This window comes from Symphalangus syndactylus, chromosome Y (assembly GCF_028878055.3).
Source record: "Symphalangus syndactylus isolate Jambi chromosome Y, NHGRI_mSymSyn1-v2.1_pri, whole genome shotgun sequence".
Classification (NCBI taxonomy): domain Eukaryota; kingdom Metazoa; phylum Chordata; class Mammalia; order Primates; family Hylobatidae; genus Symphalangus; species Symphalangus syndactylus.
In genome coordinates this window covers 29,182,501-29,191,255 of record NC_072448.2, presented here as the reverse complement: position 1 = coordinate 29,191,255, position 8,755 = coordinate 29,182,501, and the positions used below count along the sequence as shown (strand labels likewise).

At 50.8% G+C, this 8,755-nt stretch overlaps 1 long non-coding RNA gene across 3 annotated transcripts in view; it reads right to left on the bottom strand.

The window, feature by feature from the left end:
• Positions 1 to 7,291: 7,291 nt before the first annotated feature.
• The window catches only part of LOC134736128 (uncharacterized), a 3,106-nt gene continuing 1,642 nt past the window's right edge, over positions 7,292 to 8,755 (bottom strand). For all 3 annotated transcript variants that reach the window (XR_010119869.1, XR_010119870.1, XR_010119868.1), the window contains 2 exons: positions 8,745 to 8,755; positions 7,292 to 7,616 (listed from right to left, as the gene is read on the bottom strand). The exon at positions 8,745 to 8,755 is cut by the window's right edge and continues 87 nt beyond it. This is a non-coding gene — a long non-coding RNA (uncharacterized lncRNA). The remainder of the gene's footprint in view (positions 7,617 to 8,744) is intronic.

The window sequence follows — 8,755 nt, the reverse complement described above, 5'->3', positions numbered from 1 at the left end:
TGAGGTATATCGTGATAGTTCGATCTACGTATACATTGTAGAAAGACTCAATCAAGCTAAGCAACATATTCATCACCTCACCAACTTATGACCTTTTTGGGGGGAGAATATTACAAATCTATTCTTTTAGCAATTTTGAAGTCTATAGCACATTATGATTATTATTAACTGTGGACGCAACTCATTTTCTTGCTTCCTATCCTATGGGCTACTGGAAATTGTATCAGTCCTTCAGTTTTCTACCCGTATGTCCCATAGTATCGGGGCTTTCTTGCAGCATTTCTAGGATATCTGTGGAGACAAAGTACAGTTGAAGGTAGAATGTGTTTTCTCTGCATTTGCTCTGACCTCCCAGAAACCTGTTCCATGACCACTCAAGATTAGGTGTTCAAGCCTGAAGTATTTGTTAGAGAAGGCATTTCACAACGCCTGGCATATCGATCAAAGCCACGTGTGTTCCTACAGCAGACACCGTTGAGGTGGGAGAAGCAGAAGTCCCTATTCCCAAGGAGAGAGACAGCATGGGCCCACGACTACCAGCTGGCTGAGCAACATAGAGTGGTTCCTCTTTAAAGGCTCGTGTGTAACCCGAGGTTTAAGGACAACCTGTATTCACGGGGTGTCAGTCTGGGGATTCTGTGGAAGGTTTTACGGAAAGCGATATGACGTGAACTTTGAAGAACAGTGTGGCAGGCGAACAGGTAAAAAACACGGTGGACAAAGTTGTAAAGTTGTCGCCCGTAGAGTAGGAGGAAAATGACCTGGTCGAGCAGAGACTGCCCGCAAGGGAGCAACGGTTGGGGAAGGGGACAGGATCGTAGGTAAAATAGGGAGGCAGATAAGGATATCTAGTCTGAAGACCTTAGGAAAGGAAAATCACAGAGGACTAGAAAAAGCCTAAATCCCCACGACGGTGTACAAGGTCTCGCACGATGAAGCCCACCGTTTTCTCGTGAATGAGAGGAAGCTCTGAAAAGCCTGTGTCATCACAGGATGCAGTTGACAACCGGACAAAGAGGGAAGGTCCTGGCAGAGGACTTAGACGAGTGTTTCCGGTTGTCTTTCTGTGAGACATTTGCAGAGTCAGTCAGCATCCCTCAGCTGTGAAAACTATAATATGACAGGTATGATACTCTAGGGAGAGACACGAAGGGTGGTAAGAGAAGATCATTCGCAGCTGTGGAACCCTGGGCTTTGTGTGCAGTGAAACGCACAGACGATTCCATTCGACTCTCCACACCACCAACGAACCCTTCATTTTACAGGATCAGAGTAGCTAAGTAACTTTTGCAAGTGCGTCGGCTTGGAAAATGTTCAAAGAAAGGTGTGCCCGATTTCTAAGCCCGTCCTATTTCATCATGTCAGTTTCGCCCATCCTAGCCTAATAAGAAGGGTCGCTTCGGCATATTTATCACACACTTAGGTTCCAGAGCCCGTGCCAAGACTTAGAATAAAAGAATTTTAAGTGAGGTGCCTAGGAATCTGCGTGTTTAATACACACCCTAGATGGTTAGTAGGATCAAGTCATTTTGGGGAATCCCTGCAATGTGTCACACCGCCTTGAGAAAAGGCATAAGGTTGGAGAGGAAAGGGGAGGGATGGAAAGAGGTGAAGGAGGTAGTATTGACAGGATTTGACCGATCGCAGGAGAAGTGAAGTCTTCAGTCTCTGACTAGCATTTCTGTCTGAAGTTTTGTCAGTGTAGACCCCCGCCCAGCAACAAAATCCTCCTCTAATCGGGCCAAAAGTAGCGAGTGGCCATTCTGCCACGCTCTCTCGGGTGTGAGCATCCCAGGAGAGTTGTAGCCAGGACACAGCAGCATGCCGGTGTGCCGCTCTGGTCGCATACGTTAGAGATGATTTTCATGACACTCACAGGTAAAAAGAAACGTAAAAGGTTTCTGGGAGAGAAGCCGACCATCACGTTCCTGTTTTCAGAACAGAAAAATCGCCGTCATCGTTCGGTTCATTTAAAAAATAACGATGCTGTATTTAAGGAGAGAGTTTCTCGGAGCAAGAAGTGATGTTAAATGTTTAAAGATTTTAAATCGACAAACTAGGCTACAGTAAATCCTTTTACTTTTGGAACAGCGAGCCATTCTCCTCGAGCTCTTCGGGTCCTGAGTGACTCACCACGTTCAGCATAGATAAATGCCTTCCGTCCTTCAGTGAAGACACTGCCGATGGTAGGCAGAATAATGGTTCCTCAACTATGTCCATACCCTTATCCCTGGGACCTGTGGATATGTTACTTTAAATAGCAAAGAGAACTTAACAAATGTGATTAGGTATTTTGAGACAGGAAGAGAAGCCCAGATTATCCAGGTGGGCCCAATAGAATCACAAGAGTCCTTATAATAGAGGGCAGGTGAGCAAGAATCAAAGAAAGAGACGCAATAATGGAAGCAGAGGTCAGGGTGCCGTGATTGCTAGAATGGGGTCACAGGCTAAGACACGCAGATAGCCTCTAGCAGCTGGAAAAGTAACAGCCATCGATTCTTTCCTAGAGTCTCCAGAGGAATGCAGCTCTGCTGACACCTGTTTTAGCCTAGAGAGACTAATTTTGGGTTTGTCATCTCCAGAACTATAAGGTAATACATTTTGATTGCCGTAAGCCACCCATTTTACGGTAATTTTGTGACAGTAGCAATAGGAAACTCATAACACCGTCATCAGGTGGCTTTCGTGTGTTATTTCCACGATGAGCAGGAAGGCTCTTGTATCCAAGAGGGATCCTTAGCAAAAACCAGCAGGGAGGCAAAACCGAGACCCAAGGTCAAAGTTGACTGTGTCGACCTTGACTTAGAACGCATTTCTGGGTGAAGAAGCCCTAACGTCTTCCTTTGACTCTGAAACCCATGGAGTTTCTGTTCCTTATAACTGCCAGTGACAATGTTCCACCTCACCGTGCCTTCCCTATGGTCATTCACTCTTTTTTTATTCTTTTTCAGACGGGGTCTCTTACTGTCACCCAGGCTGGAGCGCAGTGCTACAGTACCGGTTCACTGCAGCCTCAAACTCGTGGGCTCGAGTGATCCTCCCGCCTCAGCCTCTGGAGTAGTCGGGACCACAGATAGGCACCACCACACCCGGCTAATTAAAACATTTTTTTGTTTTTTTTTTTTTTTTTTGTAGAGACGGGACCCTGCTCTATTGCCTAGGCTGGCCTTGAACTCCCGGCCTCAAGCAATCCTCCTGCCTAAGCCTCCCAAAGCACTGGGATCGCAAGCATGAGCCACCACGCCCGGTCCTCTCTTACTTCTCTTAACGCTACCCTGTCAGATATCCCCTGGGCCATTATCCCTCAGATATTGCAGCTTTTAGGGCCAGCTTCGGAGAGTCTTCCCCATGACATTTTTAGTCCATAAATCCTATTCTGAGGAAATTACAGTAACGCTTCCTAAAAATCATGCCACGAAATGGAACGTAGGCCAGGCACGGTGGCTCACACCTGTAATCTCAGCACTTTAGGAGGCCAAGGTGAGCAGATCGCTTGAGCTCAGGAGTTCGAGACCAGCCTGGGCAACGTGGCAAAACCCCATCTCTACAAAAAATACAAAAAAAAAAAAAAATGAGCTGGGCATGGTGGTGAATGCCTGTAGATCCAGCTACTCAGGAGGTTGAGTTGAAAGAATGGCTTGAGCCCCAGAGGCGGAGACCGCAGTTGCAGGAGCCAGTTGACAGAGCGAGAGAAGGTCCAAAAAAAAAAAAAAAAAAAGAAAAGAACAAAGAAAGAACAGACCCCAATACCGCATTGTCGCTGAACGTTCCCCCAAAAGGCCAGAAACCCCCTGACTCAGGTCAAGGAGGTGGTGTTTCATTTTATCTCTCTCTCTCTCTCTCTCTCTCTCTCTCTCTCTCTCTCTCTCTCTCCCCCTCTGTCTCTCTCTTTCTCCCCTAACTTTCATTTCTTGTTCAAGCATACCCGTGCAAGATTGTCACATAGGTACACTTCTGACTGGGGGGTTCAGTGTGCAGATGATTTCATCACCCGGATACTCAGCGCCGTACCCGACAGTTTTCGCGTTTTTTGTGTGTTTTGTCTTTTCCGGAAGCCGTCTCTCCTTCCACCCCTTCTCCCTCAAGTAGGCTCCCGCGTCTCTCGTTCCCCTCGTTCTGTCCATGCAGAAGTCTCATCTATAAGTTCCCACTTCTAGATGAGGGACGCTCCCCTCCGTCCCCACCCCGCACCCCCTCCCCCCACACACCCTCATTCCCGCACCCCCCCCTCCTCAAACGCAAGAAAGGGAGAAAGACAGAAATGAAAGTAAGAAGTGAGCCTCCAAGGCGGTGGAGGCGGGGGATCACAAAGGGTGAGCAAGCGATGGGGGTCGGGAGATATCTTGGCCGAGCTATGAAAAATAGGGGACCCACTTTCCAGCCCCACCACACCCCCTATTCCTCAACCGCAGTCAGCCTCTGGGTGGGGTTGCGCCCGTCAAAGCTTCTGAATGGAGAGAAGCCCAAGGCTATGGAAGGCATCAGCTCCAACTCCAGGAAGGGAATAGGGCTCTGTGCATATGAATGGGGCTCTAGAAGGCGGTGCCGCGGCGCCCAAAGCGATGCGCCTAGCCTCGCCTCGCCTGGCCCAGAGCGAGACTCCGTCTCCAAATAAACAAACAAATAAATAAATAATAAAAAAAATCATCAATAAAAAGAAAGAAAGAGAGAGAGAGAAAGAAAGGAAAGAAAGAAAGAAAAGAAAGAAAGAAAGAAAGAAAGAAAGAAAGAAAGAAAGAAAGAAAGAAAATAAAGAAAGAGAGAAAGAAAGAGAGAAAGAAAGAAAGAAAGAAAGAAAGAAAGAAAGAAAGATAAAGAAAGAATCAGTACAGCGGTCGTGGTCGTGAATCATTCCCCGGAGTCCAGGCGCAGTGGCTCACGCCCGTCACGCCAGCACTTTGAGTCGCCGGATCAGGAAGGTTGCCACAAAATGATGAGACCCCGTCTGTGGAAACACATTCAAAATTGAAGGCCGGGCGTGGCGGCTCACGCCTGCCATCCCAGCACTTCGCGAGGCCGGGGAGGGCGGATCACCTGAGGTCGGGAGTTCGAGACCAGCCTGACCAACACGGAGAAGCCCCGTCTCTACTAAAAATACCAAATCAGCCAGACGTGGTGTCGCATGCCTGCAATCCCAGCTACTCGGGAGGCTGACGCAGGAGGATCGCTTGAACCCGGGAGGCAGAGGTTGCGGTGAGCCAAGATGACGCCATCGCACTGCAGTCTGGGCAACAAGAGCGAAACCCCGTCTGTCTGTCTCGGGAAAAAAACAAAATTAAAAATGATCTGGGCACAGTGGCGCGTGCGTGCGGTCTCAGGGACTGTACTCTGGAGGCTGAGGTGGAAGGATCGGTTGAGCCCAGGAGCGTCCACGCTGCAGTGAGTGAGTTACGATGGCACCACTGCCAGGGTGACAGAGTGAGACGCCGTCTCTCAATCAGTCCATCCATCAGATGACTGGAAGGCGCTCTCTGCGCCTTACTTTCAAAGGGTGTATCTTTAGGCCCAGCAGGCACGGTGCCTCACGCCAGTCATCCCAGCACTGTGGGAGGCCGAGGTGGGAAGAAAGAAGGAAGGGAGCGAGGGAGGAAGGGAGGAAGGAAGAAAGTCAGGAAGGCAGTCAGGCAGGAAAGAAAGAAGAAAGGAGGAAAGAAAGAAAGAAAGAAAGAAAGAAAGAAAGAAAGAAAGAGAGAAGAAAAAAGAAGAAAAGAGAAGGGAAGAAAAGAAAAGAAAAGAAAACGGGGAGGGGGCATATCTCCTTGACCGGTGACTGCCCAGGATACAGTGGGTCACGGCTGACTGAAGCCTCGACCTGTGGGGCCTCAAGTGATCTCCTCCTTATCTCAGCCTCCCGCGTAGCCGCGAGTACAGGCGGGCATCACCCCGCACAACTCATCTTCTAATAATATCATGATTTTACGGTATGGCGACAGAGTCTCGCACCGTCACCCGGGCTGGATGGCCGTGGCACGATGTCAGCTCACCGCAAGCTCGGCCTCCCCGGTTGAAGCCACTGGCCCGCCGCAGTCTCCCGAGTAGTTGTGGTTCCAAGCCTATGCCACCAGGCCTGGCTAATTGTTCTAGATCTCATAGAGATGGGGTTTCGCCACGTCGGCCAGCCCGGTCTTGAACTCCTGGCCACGAGGGATCCACCCGCCTCGGCCTCCCAAAGCGCTGGAATGACAGGCGTGAGCCACCGTGCCCGGCCCAGAGAAGGGGTTTCATCAGCCGACGGGTGGAGGGTGGGGTGGGTTTTACCGAGCCTGCGTACCGTGCAAAGGATAAGTGAGTGTGGTTTGTGAACTAGATGCGGAAATTGTGTGTGTGTGTGTGTGTGTGTGTGTGTGTGTGTGTGTGTGTGTGAGAGAGAGAGAGAGAGAGAGACCAATCCCACCACGAGGACCCGGAAATGGTGTTTGATTTGGGTCCCCGTCTGGTCACCTGTCTGTCTGTAGATGACTGAGGATTCCACCAGTGAAGGTCAACAAGTATCTACGGGGCTGTTTCTCCCTCTCATGGGTCTCACTCATCTGTGTGGTGGAGAAAGGGAAGAAAGCAGGTTGTGATGGGAAGTCGTCTTCACGCCTGAGGAAGCTGCAGGCAGGCTGACCGGAAGGAGGGCATCGTATGTGCCATTTCCATACCCGGGCCCCCTTCACAAGGCTGGGGCTGCCAGTCCACCCTGTACGTCAACCCACCCCCAAGAACAGCACGGTCCGGGGTGGTCCAGTCTCATCCCATCCGGCCCACCCGGGGAAGTCTCCGCCGGAGGATTCGAAAGCAGCGTCAACACGGTTCCCCTGGGGTCGCCCGGGAAAGGCCAGCCTGGGGAGGGTAGCGGGACGCGATCGTGGGGCGGGCATCCGCCTCAGAGCTCCCCGGAAGGTGGCAGGTAGCCGGTGGGGGACGCCGAGGCAGAGACGTGTGGCAGGAGATAGACCTGGAAGCCGGGGGGAGAAGCGGGGACGTGGGGAGAGGGAAGGAGGCCCTCGGGAGGATTTAGCACCGAGAACCCACTCAGCCAAGCTCCCTCCGTCTTCTCGGGTCCAAGGTCCACCCTGGGAGACGGCAAGAGAAAGGTTCACTCGGCGGTTCTCGTCTTTCTCTTTATTTTTTTCATCCTTTCCATGTTACAAGGGATGCTCATTTCAACAACCAGACGGTGGAGGTGACGGGAGAAACGTCAAGGCCAGGAGTTTGAGACCAGCGTGAGCAACAGAGCAAGACAAGTAGGAGAGCCCAGCTGAAAAAAATGAAAAAGAAGGAGGAGGAGGAGGAGGAGGAGGAGGAGGAGGAGGAGGAGGAGGAGGAGAACATGGGGGGTGGGGGTGGGGGAGGAGAAGGAAAGAAAAGAAAAACGAAAAAAAAAAAAAAAAGAGAAGCAACCACCAAGAAAGTTAAAATTCTCCAACGGTCGGAAGTTGAAGACGAGACTGACCAAGATGGAGAGACCCCGCGTGTACCGAAAATAGGAAAATTAGCCGGGCATGATGGCGCATTCCCGTCACCCGGGAAGGCTGAGGCAGGAGAATCAGTCGAACCTAGGAGGCGGAGGTTGCGGTGAGCCGAGATCGCGCCATCGGACTCCACCCTGGGCGACAAGAGTGACACTGCGTCTAAAGAAAAAAAAAAAGAAAAAGAAAGAAAGAAAGAAAGAAAGAAAGAAAGAAAGAAAGAAAGAAAGAGAGAGAGAGAGAGAGAGAGAGAGAGAGAGAAAGAGAAAGGAAGGAAGGAAGGAAGGAAGAAAGAAAGAGAAAGAAAGAGAAAGAAAGAAAGGAAGGAAGGAAGAAGGAAAGAGAAAGAAAGAAAAAGAAAGAAAGAAAGAAAGAAAGAAAGAAAGAAAGAAAGAAAGAAAGAAAAGGCAGATTGGTGAGATTGGTGGGGTGCGTCTCAACGTTTTATTTGTTTGCAGTCGCCGTAGTACAAACGGAAAGAACAGTGGCCGCTAGGTGATGCCCGAAGACAACCGATGCCCGCAAGTGTCAGTCAGCACGGAAGAGAATTTATTTATTTATTTATTTATTTATTTAGAGACAGAGTCTCACTCACTCTGCAGCCTGGGCTGTAGTGCAGTGGCGCGATCTCGGCTCACTGCAGCCTCCGCCTCCCAGGTTCCAGCGATTCTCCCGCCTCAGCCTCCCGAGTAGCTGGCATCACAGGCACCCGCCCCACCCACCGCTCCAGACTCAGTTTTGTATTTTTAGTAGAGACGGGGTTTCGCCGTGTTGGCAAGGCTGGTCTCGAACTCCCAACCTCAGATGATCCACCCGCCTCGGCCTCCCAAAGTGCTGGGATGACAGACGTGAGCCACCACGCCCGGCCTTAACTGTTTCTTTTTAAGTCGAGGAGCTTATCAGGGAACTAGGAGAAGTACAGACGCCACACGTGACAGAGAGAAACGTCTGAAAACGCCCCTCGCATCCAAGTGGGGACCCGGCCTCGACCTCCCGAAATCATACACCGAGTGGGGAAGCCCAGCAAGGCCCGTCTGTCCACATTCCTCTCGGCCCCTCGAAGCACCTAAGCCCGCGCTTCTCACTTTCATGGAAGGGGCAGGGCCCTCCCCGGCACGGGGCGTCTGACAGACTGACAGAGAACGAGACAGACATAGAAAGACAGAGATGGATGGGGAGAGATAGAGAGAAACAGACAGACAGGGAGGGAGAGAGACAGACAGACAGACAGAGAGAGAGAGAGAGAGAGAGAGAGAGAGACGCCACATGACAGATAGGACCGGAGCGTACCGTGACTCACA